Source organism: Carica papaya, chromosome 8, assembly GCF_054855325.1.
Source record: "Carica papaya isolate Zhongbai chromosome 8, ASM5485532v1, whole genome shotgun sequence".
Lineage (NCBI taxonomy): Eukaryota > Viridiplantae > Streptophyta > Magnoliopsida > Brassicales > Caricaceae > Carica > Carica papaya.
The window spans coordinates 10,550,191-10,576,794 of record NC_142316.1 but is presented as its reverse complement, the minus strand read 5'-3'; the positions used below and the strand labels follow the sequence as shown (position 1 = coordinate 10,576,794).

Here is a 26,604-nt window from a genome sequence, read left to right as displayed (position 1 = left end):
AAGGAAACAAATGACGGGAGGGGGAAGAAAGGGGAATGAGTTTATGTATTTGCAGCGCGAAATTAAACAGGTGCGATCATACCAGCACTAATGCACCGGATCCCATCAGAACTCCGCAGTTATGTGTGCTTGGGCGAGATTAGTACTCGGATGGATGACCTCCTAGGAAGTCCTCGTGTCGCACCAATTTTTTTTCAGACCGGTCGTTCGACGTACGCACGTCTGGAACTAGGGTCCGCTGGTTTATACGCAAATATGAGTCAATAAGCAGAGGCATTTTAATCGATATTAGAACGAGAATGAGACGTGAAGTGTGAACGCACAAGGAAACAAATGACCGGAGGGGGAAGAAAGGAGAAGGAGTGTATGTATTTGCAGCGCGAAATTAAACAGATGCGATCATACCAGCACTAAAGCTCCGGATCCCATCAGAACTCCACAGTTAAGTGTGCTTGGGCGAGGGTAGTACTCGGATGGGTGACCACTTGGGAAGCCCTCGTGTTGCACCAATTTTTTTTCGGATGGGTTGTTCGACGTTACACGCGAATGGAATTATAAATCGCTGGTTCATTTGCAAAGGTGAGTCACGGTGCTGGGGCATATTACTTGATATTAGAACGAGAAAGAGAGATGTAGAGTGCACGCACAAGGAAACAAATGACGGGAGGGGGGATGGAAGGAGAAAGAGTGTATGTATTTGCAGTGCAGAATAAAACATGAGGGATCATACCAGCACTAATGCAACGGATTCTATCAGAACTCCGTAGGTAAGGGTGCTTGGGCGAGAGTAGTACTAGCATGGGTTACGTCCTGCGAAGTCCTTATATTTCACCCATTTTCTTGTGAAGTCCTCGTGTTGCACCCATTTTTTTACAGATGATTCTTTCGATGTTATGCGCGACTTGAATTATGGTCCTCAGTTTTATTCGCAAATGTGAGTCACGGCGCCGTGGCATATTACTTGATATTAGAACGAGAACGGGAGGTGCAGTGCACACGCACAAGGAAACAAATTACGGGAGGGGGAAGAAAGGGGAATGAGTTTATGTATTTGCAGCACGAAATTAAACAGGTGCGATCACACCAGCATTAATGCACCGGATCCCATCAGAACTCCGCAGTTATGTGTGCTTGGGCGAGATTAGTACTCGGATGGCTGACCTCCTGGGAAGTCCTCGTGTCGCACCAATTTTTTTCAGACGGGTCGTTCGACGTTACGTGCGTCTGGAACTAGGGTCCGCTGGTTTATACGCAAATGTGAGTGAAGAAGCAGGGGCATTTTAATCGATATTAGAACGAGAATGAGAGGTGAAGTGTGAACGCACAAGGAAACAAATGACGGGAGGGGGAAGAAAGGAGAAAGAGTGTATGTATTTGCAGTGCGAAATTAAATAGGTGCGATCATACCAGCCCTAAAGCTCCGGATCCCATCAGAACTCCGCAGTTAAGTGTGCTTGGGCGAGAGTAGTACTCGAATGGGTGACCACTTGGGAAGCCCTAGTTTTGCACCAATTTTATTCAGATGGGTTGTTCGACGTTACGCGCGAATGGAATTATAAACCACTGGTTCATTTGCAAAGGTGAGTCACGGTGCCGGGGCATATTACTTGATTTTAGAACGAAAAAGAGAGATGCATAGTGCACGCACAAGGAAACAAATGACGGGAGGGGGGATGGGAGGAGAAAGAGTGTATGTATTTGCAGTGCAGAATGAAACATGAGGGATCATACCAGCACTAATGCAACGGATTCTATCAGAACTCCGCAGTTAAGGGTGCTTGGGCGAGAAAAGTACTCGGATGGGTGACCTCCTGCGAAGTCCTTATATTTCACCCATTTTCTTGGGAGGTCTTCGTGTTACACCCATCTTTTTGTAGATGATTCTTTCGACGTTACGCGCGACTTGATTTATGGTCCACAGGTTTATTCGCAAATGTGAGTCACGGCACCGTGGCATTTTACTTGATATTAGAACGAGTACGGGAGGTGCAGTGCGCACGCACAAGGAAACAAATGACGGGAGGAGGAAGAAAAGAGAAGGAGTGTATGTATTTGAAGTGCAAAACTAAACAAGTGGCATCATACCAGCACTAATGCACTGGATCCCATCAGAACTCTGCAGTTAAGTGTGCTTGGGCGAGAGTAGTACTCGAATTGGTGACCTCTTGGGAAGTCCTCATATCGCAATAATTTCTTTCAAGATGGGTCGTTCGACGTTACGTGCGACTGGAACTATTGTCCGCTGGTTTATACGCAAATGTGAGACAAGAAGCAGGGGCATTTTAATCGATATTAGAAGGAGAAGAAGAGGTACAGTGTGAACGCACAAGGAAATAATTGACGGGAGGGGGAGGGAAGGAGAAGGAGTGTATGTATTTTCAGCACGAAATGAAACAGGTGCGATCATACCAGCACTAATGCAACGGATTCTATCAGAACTCCGTAGGTAAGGGTGCTTTGGCGAGAGTAGTACTAGCATGGGTTACCTCCTGCGAAGTCCTTATATTTCACCCATTTTCTTGTGAAGTCCTCGTGTTGCACCCATTTTTTTGCAAATGATTCTTTCGACGTTACGCGCGACTTGAATTATGGTCCTCAGATTTATTCGCAAATGTGAGTCACGGTGCCGTGACATTTTACTTGATATTAGAACGAGAACGGGAGGTGCAGTGCGCACGCACAAGGAAACAAATGACATGAGGGGGAAGAAAGGGGAATGAGTTTATGTATTTGCAGCACGAAATTAAACAAGTGCGATCATACCAGCACTAATGCACCGGATCCCATCAGAACTCCGCAGTTATGTGTGCTTGGGCGAGATTAGTACTCGGATTGGTGACCTCCTGGGAAGTACTCGTGTCGCACCAATTTTTTTTTCAGACGGGTTGTTCGACGTTACGCACGTCTGGAACTAGAGTCCGCTGGTTTATACGCAAATGTTAGTCAAGAAGCAGGGGCATTTTAATCGATATTAGAACGAGAATGAGACGTGAAGTGTGAACGCATAAGGAAACAAATGACAGGAGGGGGAAGAAAGGAGAAGGAGTGTATGTATTTGCAGCGTGAAATTAAACAGGTGCGATCATACCAGCACTAAAGCTCCGGATCCCATCAGAACTCCGCAGTTAAGTGTGCTTGGGCGGGAGTAGTACTCGGATGGGTGACCACTTGGGAAGCCCTCGTGTTGCACCAATTTTTTTTCGAATGGGTTGTTCGACGTTACGCGCAAATGGAATTATAAACCGCTGGTTCATTTGCAAAGGTGAGTCACGGTGCCGGGGCATATTACTCGATATTAGAACGAGAAAGAGAGATGCAGGGTGCACGCACAAGAAAACAAATGACGGGAGGGGGGATGGGAGGAGAAAGAGTGTATGTATTTGCAGTGGTGAATGAAACATGAGGGATCATACCAGCACTAATGCAACGGATTCTATCAGAACTCCGCAGTTAAGGGTGCTTGGGCGAGAAAAGTACTCGGATGGGTGACCTCCTGCGAAGTCCTTATATTTCACCCATTTTCTTGGGAGGTCCTTGTGTTGCACACATCTTTTTGCAGATGATTCTTACGACGTTACGCACGACTTGATTTATGGTCCGCAGGTTTATTCGCAAATGTGAGTCACGGCGCCGTGGCATTTTACTTGATATTAGAACGAGTACGGGAGGTGCAGTGCGCACGCACAAGGAAACAAATGACGGGAGGAGGAAGAAAAGAGAAGGAGTGTATGTATTTGAAGCGCAACATTAATCAAGTGGCATCATACCAGCACTGATGCACTGGATCCCATCAGAACTCTGCAGTTAAGTGTGCTTGGGCGAGAGTAGTACTCGGATGGGTGACCTTTTAGGAAGTCCTCGTATCGCAACAATTCTTTTTCAGATGAGTCGTTCGATGTTACGCGCGACTGGAACTATGGTCCGCTTGTTTATACGCAAATGTGAGTCAAGAATCAGGGGCATTTTAATCGATATTAGAACGAGAAGGAGAGGTGCTGTGTGAACGCAAAAGGAAACAAATGATGGGAGGGGGGGAGGGAAGAAGTAGTGTATGTATTTTCAGCACAAAATTAAACATGTGCGGTCACACCAGCACAAATGCACCGGATCCCATTAGAACTCCGCAGTTAAGTGTGCTTTGGCGAAAGTAGTACAATGATGGGTTTCCTCCTGGGAAGTTCTCGTGTTGCACCCATTTTCTTTTTTTCAGATGTGCCGTTCGACCTTACGCGCGACTTTACTTATGGTTTGCAGATTTATTCGCAAATGTGAGTCACGGCGCCGTGGCATTTTACTTGATATTTGAACGAGAATGAGAGGTGCAGTGCGCACGCACAAGGAAACAAATGACAGGAGGGGGAAGAAAGGAGAAGGAGTTTATGTATTTGCAGCGCAAAATTAAACAGGTGCGATCATACCAGCACTAATGCAGCGGATCCTATCAGAACTCCGCAGTTAAGTGTGCTTGGGCGAGAGTAGTACTTGGATGGGTGACCTCTTGGGAAGTCCACATGTTGCACTAATTTTTTTTTCAGACGGGTCGTACGACGTTACGCGCGACTGGAATTAGGGTCCACTGGATTATACGCAAATGTGAGTCAAGAAGCAGGGGCATTTTAATCGATATTAGAACGAGAAGGAGAGATGCAGAGTGCACGCACAAGGAAACAAATGACGGGAGGGGGGATAGAGGGAGAAACAGGTGCGATCATACCAACACCAATGTAACGGATTCTATTAGAACTCCACAAGTTAAGGGTGCTTGGGCGAGAGTAGCACTAGGATGGGTGACCTCCTGCGAAGTCCTTATATTTCACCCATTTTCTTAAGAAGTCCTCGTGTTGTACCCATTTTTTTGCAGATGATTCTTTCGACGATACGCGCGACTTGAATTATAGTCCTCAGGTTTATTTGCAAATGTGAGTCACGACACCGTAGCATTTTACTTGATATTAGAACGAGCACGGGAGGTGCAGTGCGCACGCACAAGGAAAGAAATGACGGGAGGGGGAAGAATGGAGAAGGAGTTTATGTATTTGCAGCGCAGAATTAAACAGGTGCGATCATACCAGCACTAATGCACCGGATCCCATCAGAACTCCGCAGTTAAGTGTGCTTGGGTGAGAGTAGTACTCGGATGGGTGACCTCCTAGGAAGTCTTCGTGTCGCACTAATTTTTTTTCAGACGGGTCATTCGACGTTACGCGCGACTGGAACTAGGGTCCGCTGGTTTATACGCAAATGTGAGTCAAGAAGCAGGGGCATTTTAATCGATATTAGAACGAGAAGGAGAGATGCAGAGTGCACGCACAAGGAAACAAATGACGGGAGGGGGGATGGGAGGAGAAAGAGTGTATGTATTTGCAGTGCAGAATGAAACATGAGGGATCATACCAGCACTAATGCAACAGATTCTATCAGAACTCCGCAGTTAAGGGTGCTTGGGCGAGAAAAGTACTCGGATGGGTGACCTCCTGCGAAGTCCTTATATTTCACCCATTTTCTTGGGAGGTCCTCGTGTTGCACCCATCTTTTTGTAGATGATTCTTTCGACGTTACGCGCGAATTGAGTTATGGTTCGCAGGTTTATTCGCAAATGTGAGTCACGGCGCCGTGGCATTTTACTTGATATTAGAACGAGAACGGGAGGTGCATTGCGCACGCAAAAGGAAACAAATTACGGGAGGAGGAAGAAAAGAGAAATAGTGTATGTATTTGAAGCGCAAAATTAAACAAGTGGCATCATACCAGCACTAATGCACTCGATCCCATCAGAACTCTGCAGTTAAGTGTGCTTGGGCGAGAGTAGTACTCGGATGCGTGACCTCTTGGGAAGTCCTCGTATCGCAACAATTTTTTTTCAGATATGTCGTTCGACGTTACGCGCTACTGGAACTATGGTCCGCTGGTTTATACGCAAATGTGAGTCAAGAATCAGGGGCATTTTAATCGATATTAGAACGAGAAGGAGAGGTGCAGTGTGAACGCACAAGGAAACAAATGATGGGAGGGGAGAGGGAAGAAGGAGTGTATGTATTTTCAGCACGAAATTAAACAGGTGCGGTCACACCAGCACGAATGCACCGGATCCCATCAGAACTCCGCAGTTAAGTGTGCTTTGGCGAAAGTAGTACAATGATGGGTTACCTCATCGGAAGTTCTCGTGTTGCACCCATTTTCTTTTTTTCAGATGTGTCTTTCGACGTTACGCGCGACTTTAATTATGGTCCGCAGATTGATTCGCAAATGTGAGTCACGGCGCCGTGGCATTTTACTTGATATTTGAACGAGAACGAGAGGTGCAGTGCGCACGCACAAGGAAACAAATGACGGGAGGGGGAAGAAAGGAGAAGGAGTTTATGTATTTGCAGCGCGAAATTAAACAGGTGCGATCATACCATCACTAATGCACCGGATCCCATCAGAACTCCGCAGTTAAGTGTGCTTGGGCGAGAGTAGTACTCGGATTGGAGACCTCTTGGGAAGTCCTCGTGTCGCACTAATTATTTTTTCAGACGGGTCGTTCGATGTTACGCACGACTGGAACTAGGGTCCACTGGTTTATATGCAAATGTGAGTCAAGAAGCAGGGGCATTTTAATCGATATTAGAACGAGAAAGAGAGATGCAGAGTGCACGCACAAAGAAACAAATGACGGGAGGGGGAAGAAAAGAAAGGGAGTGTATATATTTGCAGCGCGAAACTAAATTGGTGCGATCATACAAGCACTAAAGCCCCGGATCCCTTCAGAACTCCGCAGTTAAGTGTGCTTGGGCGAGAGTAGTACTCGGATGGTTGACCTCCTAGGAAGTCCTCGTGTCGCACCAATTTTTTTTCAGACGGGTCGTTCGACGTTACGCGCATCTGGAACTAGGGTTCGCTGGTTTATACGCAAATGTGAGTCAAGAAGCAGGGGCATTTAAATCGATATTAGAATGAGAATGAAAGGTGAAGTGTGAACACACAAGGAAACATATGACGGGAGGGGGAAGAAAGGAGAAGGAGTTTATGTATTTGCAGCGCGAAATTAAACGGATGCGATCATACCACCACTAATGCACCGGATCCCATCATAACTCCGCAGTTAAGTGTGCTTGGGCGAGAGTAGTATTCGGATGGGTGACCTCCTGGGAAGTCCTCGTGTCGCACCAATTTTTTTTCAGACGGGTCGTTCGACATTACGCGCGACTGGAACTGGGGTCCGCTGGTTTATACGCAAATGTGAGTCAAGAAGCAGGGGCATTTTAATCGATATTAGAACGAGAAGAAGAGGTGCAGTGTGAACGCATAAGGAAACAATTGATGGGAGGGGAAGGGCAGGAGAAGGAGTATATATATTTTCAGCACGAAATGAAACAGGTTCGATCTTACCAGCACTAATGCAACGGATTTTCTCAGAACTCCGTAGGTAAGGGTGCTTGGGAGAGAGTAGTACTAGCATGGGTTACCTCCTGCGAAGTCCTTATATTTCACCCATTTTCTTGTGAAGTCCTCGTGTTGCACCCATTTTTTTGCAGATGATTCCTTCGACGTTACGCGCGACTTGAATTATGGTCCTCAGGTTTATTCACAAATGTGAGTCACGGCGCTGTAGTATTTTACTTGATATTAGAACGATAACGGGAGGTGCAGTGCGCACGCACAAGGAAACAAATGACGGGAGGGGGAAGAAAGGGGAATGAGTTTATGTATTTGCAGCGCGAAATTAAACAGGTGCGATCATACCAGCTCTAATGCACCAGATCCCATCAGAACTCCGCAGTGAAGTTTGCTTGGGCGAGATTAGTACTCGGATGGGTGACCTCCTGGGAAGTCCTCGTGTCGCACCAATTTTTTTTCAGACGGGTCGTTCGACGTTACGCGCGTCTGGAACCAGGGTCCGCTGGTTTATACGCAAATGTGAGTCAAGAAGCAGGGGCATTTTAATCGATATTAGAACGAGAATGAGAGGTGAAGTGTGAACCCACAAGGAAACAAATGACGGGAGGGGGAAGAAAGGAGTAGGAGTGTATGTATTTGCAGCGCGAAATTAAACAGGTGCTATCATACCAGCACTAAAGCTCTGGATCCCATCAGAACTCCGCAGTTAAGTGTGCTTTGGCGAGAGTAGTACTCGGATGGTTGACCACCTGGGAAGCCCTCGTGTTGCACCTATTTTTTTTCGGATGGGTTGTTCGACGTTACGCGCGAATGGAATTATAAACCGCTGGTTCATTTGCAAAGGTGAGTCACGGTGCCGGGGCATATTACTTGATATTAGAACGAGAAAGAGAGATGCAGAGCGCACGAACAAGGAAACATATGACGGGAGGGGGAAGAAAGGAGAAGGAGTTTATGTATTTGCAGCGCGGAATTAAACGGGTGCGATCATACCAGCACTAATGCACCGGATCCCATCAGAACTCCGCAGTTAAGTGTGCTTGGGCGAGAGTAGTCCTTGGATCGGTGACCTCCTGGGAAGTCCTCGTGTCGCACCAATTTTTTTTCAGACGGGTCGTTCGACGTTACGGGCGACTGGAACTAGGGTCCACATGTTTATACGCAAATGTGAGTCAAGAAGCAGGGGCATTTTAATCGATATTAGAACGAGAAGGAGAGTTGCAGTGTGAACGCACAAGGAAACAATTGATGGGAGGGGGAGGGAAGGAGAAGGAGTGTATATATTTTGAGCACGAAATGAAACAGGTGCGATCATACCAGTACTAATGCAACGGATTCTATCAGAACTCCGTAGGTAAGGGTGCTTGGGCGAGAGTAGTACTAGCATGGGTTACCTCCTGCGAAGTCCTTATATTTCACCCATTTTCTTGTGAAGTCCTCGTGTTGCACCCATTTTTTTGCAGATGATTCTTTCGACGTTACGCGCTACTTGAATTATGGTCCTCAGGTTTATTCGCAAATGTGAGTCAGACGCTGTAGAATTTTACTTGATATTAGAACGAGAACGGGAGGTGCAGTGCGCACGCACAAGGAAACAAATGACGGGAGGGGGAAGAAAGGGGAATGAGTTTATGTATTTCCAGCGCAAAATTAAACAGGTGCGATCATACCAGCACTAATGCACCGGATCCCATCAGAACTCCGCAATTATGTGTGCTCGGGCGAGATTAGTGCTCGGATGGGTGACCTCCTGCGAAGTCCTTATATTTCACCCATTTTCTTGGGAGGTCCTCGTATTGCACCCATATTTTTGCAGATGATTCTTTCGACGTTACGCGCGACTTGATTTATGGTCTGCAGGTTTATTCGGAAATGTGAGTCACGGCACCGTGGCATTTTACTTGATATTAGAACGAGTACGAGAGGTGCAGTGTGCACCTACAAGGAAACAAATGACGGGAGGAGGAGGAAAAAAGGAGTGTATGTTTTTGAAGCACAAAATTAAACAAGTGGCATCATACCAGCACTAATGCATTGGATCCCATCAGAACTCTGCAGTTAAGTGTGCTTGGGCGAGAGTAGTGCTCGGATGGGTGACCTCTTGGGAAGTCCTCGTATCGCAACAATTTTTTTTCAGATGGGTCGTTCGACGTTACGCGTGACTAGAACTATGGTCCGCTGGTTTATACGCAAATGTGAGTCAAGAAAAAGGGGCATTTTAATCGATATTAGAACGAGAAAAAGAGGTGCAGTGTGAACGCACAAGAAAACAAATGATGGGAGGGGGGAGGGAAGAAGGAGTGTATGTATTTTCAGCACGAAATTAAACAGGTGCGGTCACACCAGCACAAATGCACCGGATCCCTTCAGAACTCCACAGTTAAGTGTGCTTTGGCGAAAGTAGTACAATGATGGGTTACCTCCTGGAAAGTTCTCGTGTTGCACCCATTTTCGTTTTTTCAGATGTGCCGTTCGACGTTACGTGCGACTTTAATTATGGTCCGCAGATTTATTCGCAAAGGTGAGTCACGGCACCGTGGCATTTTACTTGATATTTGAACGAGAACGGGAGGTGCAGTGCGCACGCACAAGGAAACAAATGAGGGAGGAGGAAGAAAAGAGAAGAAGTGTATGTATTTGAAGCGCGAAATTAAACAAGTGGCATCATACCAGCACTAATGCATTGGATCCCATCAGAATTCTACAGTTAAGTGTGCTTGGGCGAGAGTAGTGCTCGGATGGGTGACCTCTTGGGAAGTTCTCGTATCGCAACAATTTTTTTTCAGATGGGTCGTTCGATATTACGCGCGACTGGAACTATGGTCCGCTGGTTTATACGCAAATGTGAGTCAAGAATTAGGGGCATTTTAATCGATATTAGAACGAGAAGGAGAGGTGCAGTGTGAACGCACAAGGAAACAAATGATGGGAGGGGGGAGGGAAGAAGGAGTGTATGTATTTTCAGCACGAAATTAAACAGGTGCGGTCACACTAGCACAAATGCACCGGATCCCATCAGAACTCCGCAATTAAGTGTTCTTTGGCGAAAGTAGTACAATGATGGGTTACCTCATGGGAAGTTCTCGTGTTGCACCCATTTTTTTTTCAGTTGTGCCGTTCGATGTTACGCGCGACTTTAATTATGGTCCGCAGATTTATTCGCAAATGTGAGTCAAGGCGCCGTGGCATTTTACTTGATATTTGAACGAGAACGAGAGGTGCAGTGCGCACGCACAAGGAAACAAATGACGGGCGGGGGAAGAAAGGGGAATGAGTTTATGTATTTGCAGCGAGAAATTTAACAGGTGCGATCATACCAGCACTAATGCACCGGATCCCATCAGAACTCCGCAGTGAAGTGTGCTTGGGAGAGATTAGCAGTCGGATGGGTGACCTCGTGGGAAGTCCTCGTGTCGCACCAATTTTTTTTCAGACGGGTCGTTTGACGTTACACGCGTTTGGAACTAGTGTCCGCTGGTTTATACGCAAGTGTCAGTCAAGAAGCAGGGGCATTTTAATCGATATTAGAACGAGAATGAGAGGTGAAGTGTGAACGCACAAGGAAACAAATGACGGGAAAGGGAAAAAAGGAGAAGGAGTGTATGTATTTGCAGCGCGAAATTAAACAGGTTCGATCATACCAGTACTAATGCAACGGATTCTATCAAAACTCTGCAGTTAAGTGTGCTTGGGCGAGAGTAGCACTCGGATGGGTGACCACTTGGGAAGCCCTCGTGTTGCACCTATTTTTTTTCGGCTTGGTTTTTCGACGTTACGCGCGTATAGAATTATAAACCGCTGGTTTATTTGCAAAGGTGAGTCACGGTGCCGGGGCATATTACTTGATATTAGAATGAGAGAGAGAGATGCAGAGTGCACGCACAAGGAAACAAATGACGGGAGGGGGGATGGGAGGAGAAAGAGTGTATGTATTTGCAGTGCAGAATGAAACATGAGGGATCATACCAGCACTAATGCAACGGATTCTATCAGAACTCCGCAGTTAAGGGTGCTTGGGCGAGAAATGTACTCGGATGGGTGACCTCCTGCGAAGTCCTTATATTTCACCCATTTTCTTGGGAGGTCCTCGTGTTGCACCCATCTCTTTGCATATAATTCTTTCGACGTTACGCGCGACTTGATTTATGGTCCGCAGGTTTATTCGCAAATGTGAGTCACGGCGCCGTGGCATTTTACTTGATATTAGAACGAGTACAGGAGGTGCAGTGCACACGCATAAGGAAACAAATGATGGGATGAGGAAGAAAAGAGAAGGAGTGTATGTATTTGAAGCGCAAAATTAAACAAGTGGCATCATACCAGCACTAATGCACTGGATCCCATCAGAAATCTGCAGTTAAGTGTGCTTGGTCGAGAGTACTACTCGGATGGGTGACCTCTTTGGAATTCCTCGTATCGCAACAATTTTTTTTCAGATGGGTCGTTCGACGTTACGCGCGACTGGAACTATGGTCCGCTTGTTTATACGCAAATGTGAGTCAAGAATCAGGGGCATTTTAATCGATATTAGAACGCGAAGGAGAGTTGCAGTGTGAACGCACAAGGAAACAAATGATGGGAGGGAGGGAGGGAAGAAGGAGTGTATGTATTTTCAGCACGAAATTAAACAGGTGCGGTCACACAAGCACAAATGCACCGGATCCCATCAGAACTCCGCAGTTAAGTGTGTTTTGGCGAAAGTAGTACAATGATGGGTTACCTTCTGGGAGGTTCTCGTGTTGCACCCATTTTTTTTTTCAGATGTGCTGTTCGACATTACGCGCGACTTTAATTATGGTCCGCAGATTTATTGACAAATGTGAGTCACGGCGCCGTGGCATTTTACTTGATATTTGAACGAGAACGAGAGGTGCAGTGCGCACGCACAAGGAAACAAATGACGGGAGGGGGAAGAAAGGAGAAAAAGTTTATGTATTTGCAGCACGAAATTAAACAGGTGCGATCATACCAGCACTAATGCACCGGATCCCATCAGAACTACGCATTTAAGTGTGTTTGGGCGAGAGTAGTACTCGGATGGGTGACCTCCTGCGAAGTCCTTATATTTCACCCATTTTCTTGTGAAGTCCTCGTGTTGCACCCATTTTTTTGCAGATGATTCTTTCGACGTTACGCGCGACTTGAATTATGGTCCGCAGATTTATTCGCAAATGTGAGCCACGGTGCCGTGGCATTTTACTTCATATTTGAATGAGAACGAGAGGTGCAGTGCGCACGCACAAGGAAACAAATGACATGAGGGGGAAGAAAGGGGAAGGAATTTATGTATTTGCAGCGCAAAATTAATTTGGTGCGATCATACCAGCACTAATGCACCGGATCCCATCAGAACTCCGCAGTTAAGTGTGCTTGGGCGAGAGTAGTACTCGGATGGGTGACCTCCTGGGAAGTCCTCGTGTCGCACTAATTTTTTTTTAGACGGGTCGTTCGACGTTACGCGCGACTGGAACTAGGGTCCCCTGGTTCATACGCAAATGTGAGTCAAGAAGCAGGGGCATTTTAATCGATATTAGAATGAGAATGAGAGATGCAGAGTGCACGCACAAGGAAACAAATGACGGGAGGGGGGATGGAGGGAGAAAAAGTGTATGTATTTGCAGCGCAGAATGAAACATGAGCAATCATACCAGCACCAATGCGACGGATTCTATCAGAACTCCGCAAGTTAAGGGTGCTTGGGCAAGAGAAGCACTAGGATGGGTGACCTCCTGCGAAATCCTTATATTTCACCCATTTTCTTAGGAAGTTCTCGTGTTGCACCCATTTTTTTGCAGATGATTCTTTCGATGATACGCGTGACTTGAATTATGGTCCTTAGGTTTATTCGCAAATGTGAGTCACGGCACCGTAGAATTTTACTTGATATTAGAACGAGCACAGGAGGTGCAGTGCGCACGCACAAGGAAACAAATGACGAGAGGGGGAAGAAAGGAGAAGGACTTTATGTATTTGCAGTGCAAAATTAAACGGTTGCGATCATAACAGCACTAATGCATCGGATCCCATCAGAACTCCGTAGTTAAGTGTGCTTAGGCGAGAGTAGTACTCGGATGGGTGACCTCCTGGGAAGTCCTCTTGTCGCACTAATTTTTTTTTTTAGATGGGTCGTTCGACGTTACGCGCGAGTGGAAATAGGGTCCACTGGTTTATACGCAAATGTGAGTCAAGAAGCAGGGGCATTTTAATCGATATTAGAACGAGAATGAGACATGCAGAGTGCACGCACAAGGAAACAAATGACGGGAGGGGGGATGGAGGGAGAAAAAGTGTACGTATTTGCAGCGCAGAATGAAACATGAGCAATCATACCAGCACCAATGCAACGGATTCTATCAGAACTCCCCAAGTTAAGGGTGCTTGGGCGAGAGTAGCACTAGGATGGGTGACCTCCTGCGAAGTCCTTATATTTCACCCATTTTTTTGCAGATGATTCTTTCGTCGATACGCGGGACTTGAATTATGGTTCTCAGATTTATTCGCAAATGTGAGTCACGGCACCGTAGCATTTTACTTGATATTAGAACGACCACGGTAGGTGCAGTGCGCACGCACACGGAAACAAATGACAGGAGGGGGAAGAAAGGAGAAGGAGTTTATGTATTTGCAGCGCAAAATTAAACGGGGTGATCATACCAGCACTAATGCACCAGATCCCATCAGAACTCCGCAGTTAAGTGTGCTTGGTCGAGAGTAGTTCTCGGATGGGTGACCTCCTGGGAAGTCCTCGTGTCACACCAATTTTTTTTCAGACGTGTCGTTCGACGTTACGCTCGACTGGAACTGGGGTCCGCTGGTTTATACGCAATTGTGAGTCAAGAAGCAGAGGCATTTTAATCGATATTAGAACGAGAAGGAGAGGTGCAGTGTGAACGCACAAGGAAACAATTGATGGGAGGGGGAGGGAAGGAGAAGGAGTGTATGTATTTTCAGCACGAAATGAAACAGGTGCGATCATACAAGCACTAATGCAACGGATTCTATCAGAACTCCGTAGGTAAGGGTGCTTGGGCGAGAGTAGTACTAGCATGGGTTACCTCCCGCGAAGTCCTTATATTTCATCCATTTTCTTGTGAAGTCCTCGTGTTGCACCAATTTTTTTGCAGATGATTCTTTCGACGTTACGCGCGACTTGAATTATGGTCTTCAGGTTTATTCGCAAATGTGAGTCACGGCGCTTTAGCATTTTACTTGATATTAGAACGAGAACGGGAGGTGCAGTGCGCACGCACAAGGAAACAAATGACGGGAGGGGGAAGAAAGGGGAATGAGTTAATGTATTTGCAGCGCAAAATTAAACTGGTGCGATCATACCAGCACTAATGTACCGGATCCCATCAGAACTCCGCAGTGAAGTGTGCTTGGGCGTGATTAGTACTCGGATTGGTGACCTCCTGGGAAGTCCTCGTGTCGCACCAATTTTTTTTCAGACGGGTCGTTCGACGTTACGCGCGTCTGGAACTAGGGTCCGCTGGTTTATACGCAAATGTGAGTCAAGAAGCAGGGACATTTTAATCGATATTAGAACGAGAATGAGAGGTGAAGTATGAACGCACAAGGAAACAAATGACGGGAGGGGGAAGAAAGGAGAAGGAGTGTATGTATTTGCAGCGCGAAATTAAACAGGTGCGATCATACCAGCACTAAAGCTCCGGATCCCATCAGAACTCCACAGTTAAGTGTGCTTGGGCGATAGTAGTACTCGGATGGGTGACCACTTAGGAAGCCCTCGTGTTGCAATAATTTTTTTTTCATATGGGTCGTTCGACGTTACGCGCGACTGGAACTATGGTCCGCTGATTTATACGCAAATGTGAGTCAAGAATCAGGGGCATTTTAATCGATATTTGAACGAGAAGGAGAGGTGTAGTGTGAACGCACAAGGAAACAAATGATGGGATGGGGGAGGGAAGAAGGAGTGTATGTATTTTCAGTACGAAATTAAACAGGTGCGGTCACACTAGCACAAATGCACCGGATCCCATCAGAACTTCGCAGTTAAGTGTGCTTTAGCGTAAGTAGTACAATGATGGGTTACCTCCTGGGAAGTTCTCGTGCTGCACCCATTTTCTTTTTTTCGGATGTGCCGTTCGACGTTACGCGCGACTTTAATTATGGTCCGCAGATTTATTCGCAAATGTGAGTCACGGCGCTGTGGCATTTTACTTGATATTTTAATGAGAACGAGAGGTACAGTGCGCACGCACAAGGAAACAAATGACGGGAGGGGGAAGAAAGGAGAAGGAGTTTATGTATTTGCAGCGCGAAATTAAACATGTGCGATCATACCAGCACTAATGCACCGGATCCCATCAGAACTCCGTAGTTAAGTGTGTTTGGGCGAGAGTAGTACTCGGATGGGTGACCTCTTGGGAAGTCCTTTTGTCGCACCAATTTTTTTTCAGACGGGTCGTTGGACGTTACGCGCGACTGGAACTAGGGTCCGCTGGTTTATACGTAAATGTGAGTCAAGAAGCAGGGGCATTTTAATCGATATTAGAACGAGAAGGAGAGGTGCAGTGTGAACGCACAAGGAAACAATTGATGGGAGGGGGAGGGAATGAGAAAAAGTGTATGTATTTGCAGTGCAGAATGAAACAGGTGCGATCATACCAGCACTAATGCAACGGATTCTATCAGAACTCCGTAGGTAAGGGTGCTTGGGCGAGAGTAGTAATAGCATGGGTTACCTCCTGCGAAGTCCTTATATTTCACCCATTTTCTTGTGAAGTCCTCGTGTTGCACCCATTTTTTTGTAGATGATTCTTTCGACGTTACGCGCGACTTGAATTATGGTCCTCAGGTTTATTCGCAAATGTGAGTCACGGCGCTGTAGCATTTTACTTGATATTAGAACGAGAACGGGAGGTGCAGCGCACACGCACAAGGAAACAAATGACGGGAGGGGGAAGAAAAGAGAAGGAGTGTATGTATTTGCAGTGCGAAACTAAACAGGTGCGATCATACCAGCACTAAAGCCCTGAATCCCATCAGAACTCCGCAGTTAAGTGTGCTTGGGCGAGATTAGTACTCGGATGGTTGACCTCCTCGGAAGTCCTCATGTTGCACAAATTTTTTTTCAGACTGGTCATTCGACGTTACGCGCATCTGGAACTAGGGTCCGCTGGTTTAAATGCAAATGTGAGTCAAGAAGGAGGGGCATTTTAATCGATATTAGAAGGAGAATGAGAGGTGAAGTGTGAACGCACAAGGAAACAAATGACGGGAGGGGGAAGAAAGGAGGAGTGTATGTATTTGCAGCGTGAAATTTAAGAGGTGCGATCATAGCAGCACTAAAGCCCCAGATCCCATCAGAACTCTGCAGTTAAGTGTGTTTTGGCGAGAGTAGTACTCGGATGGGTGACCACCTGGGAAGCCCTCTGTTGCACCTATTTTTTTTTGGATGGGTTGTTCGACGTTACGCGCGAATGGAATTATAAACTGCTGGTTCATTTGCAAAGGTGAGTCACGGTGCCGGAGCAAATTACTTGATATTAGAACGAGAAAGAGAGGTGCAGAGTGCACGCACAAGGAAACGAATGACGGGTGGGGGGATGGGAGGAGAAAGAGTGTATGTATTTGTAGTGCAGAATGAAACATGAGGGATCATACCAGCACTAATGCAACGGATTCTATCAGAACTCCGCAGTTAAGGGTGCTTGGGCGAGAAAAATACTCGGATGGGTGACCTCCTGCGAAGTCCTTATATTTCACCAATTTTCTTGGGTGGTCCTCGTGTTGCACCCATCTTTTTGCAGATGATTCTTTCGACGTTACGCGCGACTTGCTTCATGGTCCGCAGGTTTATTCGCAAATGTGAGTCACGGCGCCGTGGCATTTTACTTGATATTAGAACGAGTATGGGAGGTGCAGTGCGCACGCACAAGGAAACAAATGACGAGAGGAGGAAGAAAAGAGAAAGAGTGTATGCATTTGAAGCGCAAAATTAAACAAGTGGCATCATACCAGCACTAATGAACTGGATCCCATCAGAACTCTGCAGTTAAGCGTGCTTGGGCGAGAGTAGTACTCGGATGGGTGACCTCTTGGGAAGTCCTCGTATCGTAATAATTTTTTTCCAGATGGGTCGTTCGACGTTACGCGCGACTGGAACTATGGTCCGCTGGTTTATACGCAAATGTGAGTCAAGAATCAAGGGCATTTTAATCAATATTCGAACGAGAAGGAGAGGTGCAGTGTGAACGCACAAGGAAACAAATGATGGTAGGGGGGCAGGGAAGAAGGAGTGTATGTATTTTCAGCACGAAATTAAACAGGTGCGGTCACACCAACACTAATGCACCGGATCCCATCAGAACTCCGCAGTTAAGTGTGCTTTGGCGAAAGTAGTACAATGATGGGTTACCTCCTAGGAAGTTCTCGTGTTGCACCTTTTTTTTTTTCAGATGTGCCGTTCGACGTTACGCGCGACTTTAATTATGGTCCGCAGATTTATTTGCAAATGTGAGTCACGGCGCCGTGGCATTTTACTTGATATTTGAACGAGAGCGAGAGGTGCAGTGCGCACGCACAAGGAAACAAATAACAGTAGGGGGAAGAAAGGAGATGGAGTTTATGTATTTGCAGCGCGAAATTAAACTGGTGCGATCATACCAGCACTAATGCAACGGATTCTATCAGAACTAGGTATGTAAGGGTGCTTGGGCGAGAGTAGTACTAGCATGGGTTACCTCCTGCGAAGTCCTTATATTTCACCCATTTTCTTGTGAAGTCCTCGTGTTGCACCCATTTTTTTGCAGATGATTCTTTCGACGTTACGCGCGACTTGAATTATGGTCCTCAAGTTTATTCGCAAATGTGAGTCACGGTGTTGTAGCTATTTACTTGATATTAGAACGAGAACGGGAGGTGCAGTGCGCACGCACAAGGAAACAAATGACGGGAGGGGGAAGAAAGGGGAATGAATTTATGTATTTGCAGCGCGAAATTAAACAGGTGCGATCATACCAGCACTACTGCACCGGATCCCATCAGAACTCCGCAGTGAAGTGTGCTTCGGCGAGATTAGTACTCGGATGGGTGACCTCCTGGGAAGTCCTCGTCTCGCATCAATTTTTTTTCAGACAGGTCGTTCGACGTTACGCACGTCTGGAACTAGGGTCCGCTGGTTTATACGCAAATGTGAGTCAAGAAGCAAGGGCATTTTAATCGATATTAGAACGAGAATGAGAGGTGAAGTGTGAACGCACAAGGAAACAAATGACGGGAGGGGGAAGAAATGAGAAGGAGTGTATGTATTTGAAGCACGAAATTAAACAGGTGCGATCATACCAGCACTAAAGCTCCGGATCCCATCAAAACTCCGCAGTTAAGTGTGCTTGGGCGAGAGTAGTACTCGGATGGGTCACCACCTGGGAAGCCCTCGTGTTGCACCTATTTTTTTTTTCGGATGGGTTGTTCGACGTTACGTGCGAATGGAATTATAAATCGCTGGTTCATTTGCAAAGGTGGGTCACGGTGCCGAGGCATATTACTTGATATTAGAACGAGAAAGAGAGATGCAGAGTGCACGCACAAGGAAACAAATGACGGGAGGGGGGTTGGAAGGAGAAAGAGTGTATGTATTTGCAGTGCAGAATGAAACATGAGGGCTCATACCAGCACTAATGCAACGGATTCTATCAGAACTCCGTAGCTAAGGGTGCTTGGGCGAGAAACAGTACTCGGATGGGTGACCTCCTGCAAAGTCCTTATATTTCACCCATTTTCTTGGGTGGTCCTCGTGTTGCACCCATCGTTTTGCAGATGATTCTTTCGACGTTACGCGCGACTTGAATTATGGTCCTCAGGTTTATTCGCAAATGTGAGTCACGGTGCTGTACCATTTTACTTGATATTAGAACGAGAACAGGAGGTGCAGTGCGCATGCACAAGGAAACAAATTACGGGAGGGGGAAGAAAGGAGAAGGAGTTTATGTATTTGCAGTGCGAAATGAAACAGGTGCGATCATACCAGCACTAATGCAACGAATTCTATCAGAACTCCGTAGGTAAGGGTGCTTGGGCGAGAGTAGTACTAGCATGGGTTACCTCCTGCGAAGTCCTTATATTTCACCCATTTTCTTGTGAAGTCCTCGTGTTGCACCCATTTTTTTGCAGATGATTCTTTCGATGTTACGCGCGACTTGAATTATGGTCCTCAGGTTTATTCGTAAATGTGAGTCACGGCGCTGTTGCATTTTACTTGATATTAGAACGAGAACGGGAGGTGCAGTGCGCACGCACAAGGAAACAAATTACGGGAGGGGGAAGAAAGGGGAATGAGTTTATGTATTTGCAGTGCGAAATTAAACAGGTGCGATCATACCAGCATTAATGCACAGAATCCCATCAGAACTCCGCAGTGAAGTGTGCTTGGACGAGATTAGTACTCGGATGGGTGACCTCCTGGGAAGTCCTCGTGTCGCACCAATTTTTTTTTAGACGTGTCGTTCGATGTTACGCGCGTCTGGAACTAGGGTCCGCTGGTTTATACGCAAATGTGAGTCAAGAAGCAGGGGCATTTTAATCGATATTAGAACGAGAATGAGAGGTGAAGTGTGAATGCACAAGGAAACGAATGACGGGAGGGGGAAGAATGGAGAAGGAGTGTATGTATTTGCAGCGCGAAATTAAACATGTGCGATCATACCAGCACTAAAGCTCCGGATCCCATCAGAACTCTGTAGTTAAGTGTGCTTGGGCGAGAGTAGTACTCGGATGGGTGACCTCTTGGTAAGTCCTCGTGTCGAACTAATTTTTTTCCAGACGGGTCGTTCGACGTTGCGCGCGACTGGAACTAGGGTCCACTGGTTTATACGCAAATGTGAGTCAAGAAGCAGGGGGATTTTAATCTATATTAGAACGAGAATGAGAGATGCAGAGTGCACGCAAAAGGAAACAAATGACTGGAGGGGGGATGGAGGGAGAAAAAGTGTATGTATTTGCAGCGCAGAATGAAACATGAGCAATCATACCAGCACCAATGCAACAGATTCTATCAGAACTCCGCAAGTTAAGGGTGCTTGGGCGAGAGTAGCTCTAGGATGGGTGACCTCCTGCGAAGTCCTTATATTTCACCCATTTTCTTAGGAAGTCCTCGTGTTGCCCCCATTTTTTTGCAGATGATTCTTTCGACGATACGCGCGACTTGAATTATGGTCCTCAGGTTTATTCGTAAATGTGAGTCACGGCACCGTAGCATTTTACTTGATATTAGAATGAGCACGGGAGGTGAAGTGCGCACGCACAAGGAAACAAATGACGGGATGGGGGAAGAAAGGAGAAGGAGTTTATGTATTTGCAGCGCTGAATTAAACGGGTGGATCATACCAGCACTAATGCACCGGATCCCATCAGAACTCCGCAGTTAAGTGTGCTTGGGCGAGAGTAGTACTCGGATGGGTGACCTCTTGGGAAGTCCTCGTGTCGCACCAATTTTTTTTCAGACGGGTCGTTCGACGTTACGCGCGACTGGAACTAGGGTCCGCTGGTTTATACGCAAATATGAGTAAAAAAGCAGGGCATTTTAATCGATATTAGAACGAGAATGAGAGGTACAGTGTGAACGCACAAGGAAATAATTGATGGGAGGGGAAGGGAAGGAGAAGGAGTGTATATATTTTCAGCACGAAATGAAACAGGTGCAATCATACCAGCACTAATGCAACGGATTCTATCAGAACTCCGTAGGTAAGGGTGCTTGGGCGAGAGTAGTACTAGCATGGGTTACCTCCTGCGAAGTCCTTATATTTCACCCATTTTTTTGTGAAGTCCTCATGTCGCACCAATTTTTTTTCAGACGGGTCGTTCGACGTTACGTGCGTCTGGAACTAGGGTCCGCTGGTTTATACGCAAATGTGAGTCAAGAAGCAGGGGCATTTTAATCGATATTAGAACGAGAACGAGATGTGAAGTGTGAACGCACAAGGAAACAAATGACGGGAGGGGGAAGAAAGGAGAAGGAGTGTATGTATTTGCAGCACAAAATTAAACAGGTGCGATCATACCAGCACTAAAGCTCCGGATCCCATCAGAACTCCGCAGTTAAGTGTGCTTGGGCGAGAGTAGTACTCGGATGGGTGACCACCTGGGAAGCCCTCGTGTTGCTCCTATATATTTTCGGATTGGTTGTTCGACGTTATGCGCGAATGGAATTATAAACCGCTGGTACAATTGCAAAGGTGAGTCACGGTGCCGAGGCATATTACTTGAAATTAGAACGAGAAAGAGAGATGCAGAGTGCACGCACAAGGAAATAAATGACGGGAGGGGGATGGAAGGAGACAGAGTGTATGTATTTGCAGTGCAGAATGATACATGAGGGATCATACCAGCACTAATGCAACGGATTTTATGAGAACTCCGCAGTTAAGGGTGCTTGGGCGAGAAAAGTACTCGGATGGGTGACCTCCTGCGAAGTCCTTATATTTCACCCATTTTCTTGGGAGGTCCTCGTGTTGCACCCATCTTTTTGCAGATGATTCTTTCGACGTTACGCGCGACTTGATTTATGGTCCGCAGGTTTATTCGCAAATGTTAGTCACGGCGCCGTTGCATTTTACTTGATATTAGAACGAGAACGGGAGGTGCAGTGCGCACGCAAAAGGAAACAAATGACGGGAGGAGAAAGAAAAGAGAAGGAGTGTATGTATTTGAAGCACAAAATTAAACAAGTGGCATCATACCAGCACTAATGCACTCGATCCCATCGGAACTCTGCAGTTAAGTGTGCTTGGGCGAGAGTAGTACTCGGATGCGTGACCTCTTGGGAAGTCCTCGTATCGCAACAATTTTTTTTCAGATGGGTCGTTCGACGTTACGCGCGACTGGAACTATGGTCCGCTGGTTTATACGCAAATGTGAGTCAAGAATCAAGGGCATTTTAATCGATATTAGAACGAGAAGGAGAGGTGCAGTGTGAACGCACAAGGAAACAAATGATGGGAGGGGGGAGGGAAGAAGGAGTGTAAGTATTTTATGCACGAAATTAAACAGGTGCGGTCACACCAGCACAAAAGCACCGGATCCCATCAGAACTCCACAATTAAGTGTGCTTTGGCGAAAGTAGTACAACGATGGGTTACCTCATGGGAAGTTCTCATGTTGCACGCATTTTTTTTTCTGACGTGCCGTTCGACGTTACGCGCGACTTTAATTATGGTCCGCAGATTTATTCGCAAATGTGAGTCACGGCGCTGTGGCATTTTTCTTGATATTTGAACGAGAACGAGAGGTGCAGTGCGCACGCACAAGGAAACAAATGACGGGAGGGGGAAGAAAGGAGAAGGAGTTTATGCATTTGCAGCGCGAAATTAAACAGGTGCGATCATACCGTCACTAATGCACCGGATCCCATCAGAACTCCGCACTTAAGTGTGCTTGGGCGAGAGTAGTACTCGGATTGGAGACCTCCTGGGAAGTCCTCGTGTCGCACTAATTATTTTTTCAGACGGGTCGTTCGACGTTACGCGCGACTGGAACTAGGGTCCACTGTTTATACGCAAATGTGAGTCAAGAAGCAGGGACATTTTAATCGATATTAGAATGAGAAAGAGAGATGCAGAGTGCACGCACAAGGAAACAAATGACGGGAGGGGGAAGAAAAGAGACGGAGTGTATGTATTTGCAGCGTGAAACTAAACTGGTGCGATCATACCAGCACTAAAGCCCCGGATCCCATCAGAACTCCGTAGTTAAGTGTGCTTGGGCGAGAGTAGTACTCGGATGGTTGACCTCCTAGGAAGTCCTCGTGTCGCACCAATATTTTTTCAGACGGGTCGTTCGACGTTACGCGCGACTGGAACTAGGCTCCGCTGGTTTATACGCAAATGTGAGTCAAAAAGCATGGGCATTTTAATCGATATTAGAACGAGAAGGAGATGTGCAGTGTAAACGCACAAGGAAACAATTGATGGGAGGGGGAGGGAAGGAGAAGGAGTGTATGTATTTTCAGCACGAAATGAAACAGGTGCGATCATACCAGCACTAATGCAACGGATTCTATCAGAACTCCGTAGGTAAGGGTGCTTGAGCGAGAGTAGTACTAGCATGGGTTACCTCCTGCGAAGTCCTTGTATTTCACCAATTTTCTTGTGAAGTCCTCGTGTCGCACCAATTTTTTTTCAGACGGGTCGTTCGACGTTACGCGCGTCTGGAACTTGGGTCCGCTGGTTTATACGCAAATGTGAGTCAAGAAGCAGGGGCATTTTAATCGATATTAGAACGAGAATGAGAGGTGAAGTGTGAACGCACAAGGAAACAAATGACGGGAGGGGGAAGAAAGGAGAAGGAGTGTATGTATTTGCAGCGCGAAACTAAACAAGTGTGATCATACCAGCACTAAAGCCCCAGGTCCCATCAGAACTCTGCAGTTAAGTGTGCTTGGCGAGTTAGTACTCGAATGGTTGACCTCTTGGGAAGTCCTCGTGTCGCACTAATTTTTTTTCAGACGGGTCGTTCGACGTTACGCGCGTTTGGAACTAGGATCTGCTGGTTTATACGCAAATGTGAGTCAAGAAGTAGGGGCATTTCAATCGATATTAGAACGAGAATGAGAGGTGAAGTGTGAACGCACAAAGAAACAAATGACGGGAGGGGGAAGAAAAGAGAAGGAGTGTATGTATTTTCAGCACGAAATTAAACAGGTGCGGTCACACCAGCACAAATGCATCGGATCCCATCAGAACTCCGCAGTTAAGTGTGCTTTGGCGAAAGTAGTACTTGGATGGGTGACCTCCTGGGAAGTTCTCGTGTCGCACAAATTTTTTTTCAGACGGGTCGTTCGACGTTACGCACGACTGGAACTGGGGTCTGCTGGTTTATACGCAAATGTGAGTCTAGAAGCAGGGCCATTATAATCGATATTAGAACGAGAAGGAGAGGTGCAGTGTGAATGCACAAGGAAACAATTGATGGGAGGGGGAGGGAAGGAGAAGGAGTGTATGTATTTTCAGCACGAAATGAAACAGGTGCGATCATACCAGCACTAATGCAACGGATTCTATCAGAACTCCGTAGGTAAGGGTGCTTGGGCGAGAGTAGTACTAGCATGGGTTACCTCCTGCGAAATCCTTATATTTCACCTATTTTCTTGTGAAGTTCTCGTGTTGCACCAATTTTCTTTTTTTCAGATGTGTCGTTCGACGTTACGCGCGACTTTAATTATGGTCTACAAATTTATTCGCAAATGTGAGTCACGGCGCCGTGGCATTTTACTTGATATTTGAACGAGAACGAGAGGTGCAGTGCGCACGCACAAGGAAACAAATGACGGGAGGGGGAAGAAAGGAGAAGGAGTTTATGTATTTGCAGCGCAAAATTTAACCGATGCGATCATACCAGCACTAATGCCCCAGATCCCATCAGAACTCCGCAGTTAAGTGTGCTTGGGCGAGATTAGTACTCGGATGGGTGACCTCATGGGAAGTCCTTGTGTCGCACAAATTTTTTTTTCAGACGGGTCGTTCGACATTACGCGCGTCTGGAACTAGGGTCTGCTGGTTTATACGCAAATGTGAGTCAAGAAGCAGGGGCATTTTAATCGCTATTAGAACGAGAATGAGAGGTGAAGTGTGAACGCACAAGGAAACAAATGACGGGAGGGGGAAGAAAGAAGAAGAAGTGTATGTATTTACAGCGGAAAATTAAACAGTTGCGATCATACCAGCACTAAAGCTCCGGATCCCATCAGAACTCTGCAGTTAAGTGTGCTTGGGCGAGGGTAGTACTTGGATGGGTGACCACCTGGGAAGCCCTCGTGTTGCACCTATTTTTTTTCGGATGGGTTGTTCGACATTACACGCGAATGGAATTATAAACCGCTGGTTCATTTGCAAAGGTGAGTCACGGTGCCGGGGCATATTACTTGATATTAGAACGAGAAAGAGAGATGCAGAGTGCACGCACAAGAAAACAAATGACGGGAGGGGGGATGGAATGAGAAAGAATGTATGTATTTGCAGTGCGGAATGAAACATGAGGGATCATACCAGCACTAATGCAACGGATTCTATCAGAACTCCACAGTTAAGGGTGCTTGGGCGAGAAAAGTACTCGGATGGGTGACCTCCTGCGAAGTCCTTATATTTCATCCATTTTCTTGGGAGATCCTCGTGTTGCACCCATCTTTTTGCAGATGATTCTTTCGACGTTACGGGCGACTTGATTTATGGTCCGCAGGTTTATTCGCAAATGTGAGTCATGGCGCCGTGGCATTTTTCTTGATATTAGAAGGAGTACGGGAGGTGCAGTGCGCACGCACAAGGAAACAAATGATGGGAGGAAGAAGAAAAGAGAAAGAGTGTATGTATTTGAAGCGCAAAATTAAACAAGTGGCATCATACCCACACTAATGCACTGGATCCCATCAGAACTCTGCAGTTAAGTGTGCTTGGGCGAGAGTAGTACTCGGATGGGTGACCTCTTGGGAAGTCCTCGTATCGCAATAATTTTTTTTTAGATGGGTCATTCAACGTTACGCGCGACTGGAACTATGGTCCGCTGGTTTATACGCAAATGTGAGTCAAGAATCAGGGGCATTTTAATCGATATTAGAACGAAAAGGAGAGGTGCAGTGTGAACGCACAAGGAAACAAATGATGGGAGGGGGGGAGGGAAGAAGGAGTGTATGTATTTTCGGCACGAAATTAAACAGGCGCGGTCACACAAGCACAAATGCACCGGATCCCATCAGAACACTGCAGTTAAGTATGCTTTGGCGAAAGTAGTACAATGATGGGTTAACTCCTGGGAAGTTCTCGTGTTGCACCTATTTTCTTTTTTTCAGATGTGCCGTTCGACGTTACGCGCGACTTTAATCATGGTCCGCAGATTTATTCGCAAATGTGAGTCACGACGCCGTGGCATTTTACTTGATATTTGAACGAGAACGAGAGGTGCAGTGCGCACGCACAAGGAAAAAAATGACGGGAGGGGGAAGAAAGGAGAAGGAGTGTATGTATTTGCAGCGCGAAATGAAACAGGTGCGATCATACCAGCACTAATGCAACGGATTCTATCAGAACTCCGTAGGTAAGGGTGCTTGGGCGAGAGTAGTACTAGCAAGGGTTACCTCCTGCGAAGTCCGTATATTTCACCCATTTTCTTGTGAAGTCCTCGTGTTGCACCCATTTTTTTGCAGATGATTCTTTCGACGTTACGCGCGACTTGTATTATGGTCCTCAGGTTTATTCGCAAATGTGAGTC

At 46.5% G+C, this 26,604-nt stretch overlaps 6 non-coding genes and 48 pseudogenes across 6 annotated transcripts; all 54 read left to right on the top strand.

The window, feature by feature from the left end:
• Positions 1-68: 68 nt before the first annotated feature.
• LOC148241620 (5S ribosomal RNA) lies at positions 69-187 on the top strand (annotated as a pseudogene).
• A 204-nt stretch (positions 188-391) lies between these two features.
• LOC148241619 (5S ribosomal RNA) lies at positions 392-510 on the top strand (annotated as a pseudogene).
• A 560-nt stretch (positions 511-1,070) lies between these two features.
• Positions 1,071-1,189, top strand: LOC148241618 (5S ribosomal RNA; annotated as a pseudogene).
• Positions 1,190-1,393: 204 nt separating this feature from the next.
• Positions 1,394-1,512, top strand: LOC148241617 (5S ribosomal RNA; annotated as a pseudogene).
• A 1,237-nt stretch (positions 1,513-2,749) lies between these two features.
• Positions 2,750-2,868, top strand: LOC148241616 (5S ribosomal RNA; annotated as a pseudogene).
• Positions 2,869-3,074: 206 nt separating this feature from the next.
• On the top strand, positions 3,075-3,193 carry LOC148241615 (5S ribosomal RNA). Its single transcript, XR_015815893.1, has one exon. It is a non-coding gene; the product is annotated as a 5S ribosomal RNA (ribosomal RNA).
• Positions 3,194-3,754: 561 nt separating this feature from the next.
• On the top strand, positions 3,755-3,872 carry LOC148241614 (5S ribosomal RNA; annotated as a pseudogene).
• Positions 3,873-4,076: 204 nt separating this feature from the next.
• Positions 4,077-4,195, top strand: LOC148241613 (5S ribosomal RNA; annotated as a pseudogene).
• Positions 4,196-4,404: 209 nt separating this feature from the next.
• Positions 4,405-4,523, top strand: LOC148241612 (5S ribosomal RNA; annotated as a pseudogene).
• Positions 4,524-5,055: 532 nt separating this feature from the next.
• LOC148241611 (5S ribosomal RNA) lies at positions 5,056-5,174 on the top strand (annotated as a pseudogene).
• A 561-nt stretch (positions 5,175-5,735) lies between these two features.
• On the top strand, positions 5,736-5,853 carry LOC148241610 (5S ribosomal RNA; annotated as a pseudogene).
• Positions 5,854-6,056: 203 nt separating this feature from the next.
• Positions 6,057-6,175, top strand: LOC148241609 (5S ribosomal RNA; annotated as a pseudogene).
• A 209-nt stretch (positions 6,176-6,384) lies between these two features.
• On the top strand, positions 6,385-6,503 carry LOC148241608 (5S ribosomal RNA; annotated as a pseudogene).
• Positions 6,504-6,709: 206 nt separating this feature from the next.
• On the top strand, positions 6,710-6,828 carry LOC148241607 (5S ribosomal RNA; annotated as a pseudogene).
• A 205-nt stretch (positions 6,829-7,033) lies between these two features.
• Positions 7,034-7,152, top strand: LOC148241606 (5S ribosomal RNA; annotated as a pseudogene).
• Positions 7,153-7,711: 559 nt separating this feature from the next.
• LOC148241605 (5S ribosomal RNA) lies at positions 7,712-7,830 on the top strand (annotated as a pseudogene).
• Positions 7,831-8,035: 205 nt separating this feature from the next.
• On the top strand, positions 8,036-8,154 carry LOC148241604 (5S ribosomal RNA; annotated as a pseudogene).
• A 205-nt stretch (positions 8,155-8,359) lies between these two features.
• Positions 8,360-8,478, top strand: LOC148241603 (5S ribosomal RNA; annotated as a pseudogene).
• Positions 8,479-9,036: 558 nt separating this feature from the next.
• LOC148241602 (5S ribosomal RNA) lies at positions 9,037-9,155 on the top strand (annotated as a pseudogene).
• Positions 9,156-9,388: 233 nt separating this feature from the next.
• LOC148241601 (5S ribosomal RNA) lies at positions 9,389-9,506 on the top strand (annotated as a pseudogene).
• Positions 9,507-9,709: 203 nt separating this feature from the next.
• LOC148241600 (5S ribosomal RNA) lies at positions 9,710-9,828 on the top strand (annotated as a pseudogene).
• Positions 9,829-10,037: 209 nt separating this feature from the next.
• On the top strand, positions 10,038-10,155 carry LOC148241599 (5S ribosomal RNA; annotated as a pseudogene).
• A 203-nt stretch (positions 10,156-10,358) lies between these two features.
• LOC148241598 (5S ribosomal RNA) lies at positions 10,359-10,477 on the top strand (annotated as a pseudogene).
• Positions 10,478-10,683: 206 nt separating this feature from the next.
• Positions 10,684-10,802, top strand: LOC148241597 (5S ribosomal RNA; annotated as a pseudogene).
• Positions 10,803-11,007: 205 nt separating this feature from the next.
• On the top strand, positions 11,008-11,126 carry LOC148241596 (5S ribosomal RNA; annotated as a pseudogene).
• An 883-nt stretch (positions 11,127-12,009) lies between these two features.
• Positions 12,010-12,128, top strand: LOC148241595 (5S ribosomal RNA; annotated as a pseudogene).
• A 207-nt stretch (positions 12,129-12,335) lies between these two features.
• Positions 12,336-12,454, top strand: LOC148241594 (5S ribosomal RNA; annotated as a pseudogene).
• A 235-nt stretch (positions 12,455-12,689) lies between these two features.
• On the top strand, positions 12,690-12,808 carry LOC148241593 (5S ribosomal RNA). The gene has a single exon (XR_015815744.1). It is a non-coding gene; the product is annotated as a 5S ribosomal RNA (ribosomal RNA).
• Positions 12,809-13,369: 561 nt separating this feature from the next.
• Positions 13,370-13,488, top strand: LOC148241592 (5S ribosomal RNA; annotated as a pseudogene).
• A 532-nt stretch (positions 13,489-14,020) lies between these two features.
• Positions 14,021-14,139, top strand: LOC148241591 (5S ribosomal RNA; annotated as a pseudogene).
• A 559-nt stretch (positions 14,140-14,698) lies between these two features.
• LOC148241590 (5S ribosomal RNA) lies at positions 14,699-14,817 on the top strand (annotated as a pseudogene).
• Positions 14,818-15,022: 205 nt separating this feature from the next.
• On the top strand, positions 15,023-15,141 carry LOC148241589 (5S ribosomal RNA; annotated as a pseudogene).
• A 204-nt stretch (positions 15,142-15,345) lies between these two features.
• On the top strand, positions 15,346-15,464 carry LOC148241588 (5S ribosomal RNA; annotated as a pseudogene).
• Positions 15,465-15,673: 209 nt separating this feature from the next.
• Positions 15,674-15,792, top strand: LOC148241587 (5S ribosomal RNA; annotated as a pseudogene).
• A 559-nt stretch (positions 15,793-16,351) lies between these two features.
• On the top strand, positions 16,352-16,470 carry LOC148241586 (5S ribosomal RNA; annotated as a pseudogene).
• A 202-nt stretch (positions 16,471-16,672) lies between these two features.
• Positions 16,673-16,790, top strand: LOC148241585 (5S ribosomal RNA; annotated as a pseudogene).
• A 561-nt stretch (positions 16,791-17,351) lies between these two features.
• LOC148241584 (5S ribosomal RNA) lies at positions 17,352-17,469 on the top strand (annotated as a pseudogene).
• Positions 17,470-17,673: 204 nt separating this feature from the next.
• On the top strand, positions 17,674-17,792 carry LOC148241583 (5S ribosomal RNA; annotated as a pseudogene).
• Positions 17,793-18,352: 560 nt separating this feature from the next.
• Positions 18,353-18,471, top strand: LOC148241582 (5S ribosomal RNA; annotated as a pseudogene).
• Positions 18,472-18,676: 205 nt separating this feature from the next.
• LOC148241581 (5S ribosomal RNA) lies at positions 18,677-18,795 on the top strand. Its single transcript, XR_015815485.1, has one exon. It is a non-coding gene; the product is annotated as a 5S ribosomal RNA (ribosomal RNA).
• A 917-nt stretch (positions 18,796-19,712) lies between these two features.
• On the top strand, positions 19,713-19,831 carry LOC148241580 (5S ribosomal RNA; annotated as a pseudogene).
• A 205-nt stretch (positions 19,832-20,036) lies between these two features.
• LOC148241579 (5S ribosomal RNA) lies at positions 20,037-20,155 on the top strand (annotated as a pseudogene).
• Positions 20,156-20,717: 562 nt separating this feature from the next.
• Positions 20,718-20,835, top strand: LOC148241578 (5S ribosomal RNA; annotated as a pseudogene).
• A 558-nt stretch (positions 20,836-21,393) lies between these two features.
• On the top strand, positions 21,394-21,512 carry LOC148241577 (5S ribosomal RNA). Its single transcript, XR_015815906.1, has one exon. It is a non-coding gene; the product is annotated as a 5S ribosomal RNA (ribosomal RNA).
• A 560-nt stretch (positions 21,513-22,072) lies between these two features.
• Positions 22,073-22,190, top strand: LOC148241576 (5S ribosomal RNA; annotated as a pseudogene).
• Positions 22,191-22,718: 528 nt separating this feature from the next.
• LOC148241575 (5S ribosomal RNA) lies at positions 22,719-22,837 on the top strand (annotated as a pseudogene).
• A 205-nt stretch (positions 22,838-23,042) lies between these two features.
• Positions 23,043-23,161, top strand: LOC148241574 (5S ribosomal RNA). Its single transcript, XR_015814880.1, has one exon. It is a non-coding gene; the product is annotated as a 5S ribosomal RNA (ribosomal RNA).
• Positions 23,162-23,720: 559 nt separating this feature from the next.
• On the top strand, positions 23,721-23,837 carry LOC148241573 (5S ribosomal RNA; annotated as a pseudogene).
• A 205-nt stretch (positions 23,838-24,042) lies between these two features.
• Positions 24,043-24,161, top strand: LOC148241572 (5S ribosomal RNA; annotated as a pseudogene).
• A 205-nt stretch (positions 24,162-24,366) lies between these two features.
• LOC148241571 (5S ribosomal RNA) lies at positions 24,367-24,485 on the top strand (annotated as a pseudogene).
• Positions 24,486-24,724: 239 nt separating this feature from the next.
• On the top strand, positions 24,725-24,843 carry LOC148241570 (5S ribosomal RNA; annotated as a pseudogene).
• Positions 24,844-25,049: 206 nt separating this feature from the next.
• Positions 25,050-25,168, top strand: LOC148241569 (5S ribosomal RNA). The gene has a single exon (XR_015815899.1). It is a non-coding gene; the product is annotated as a 5S ribosomal RNA (ribosomal RNA).
• Positions 25,169-25,729: 561 nt separating this feature from the next.
• On the top strand, positions 25,730-25,847 carry LOC148241568 (5S ribosomal RNA; annotated as a pseudogene).
• Positions 25,848-26,051: 204 nt separating this feature from the next.
• On the top strand, positions 26,052-26,170 carry LOC148241567 (5S ribosomal RNA; annotated as a pseudogene).
• Positions 26,171-26,604: the final 434 nt, after the last annotated feature.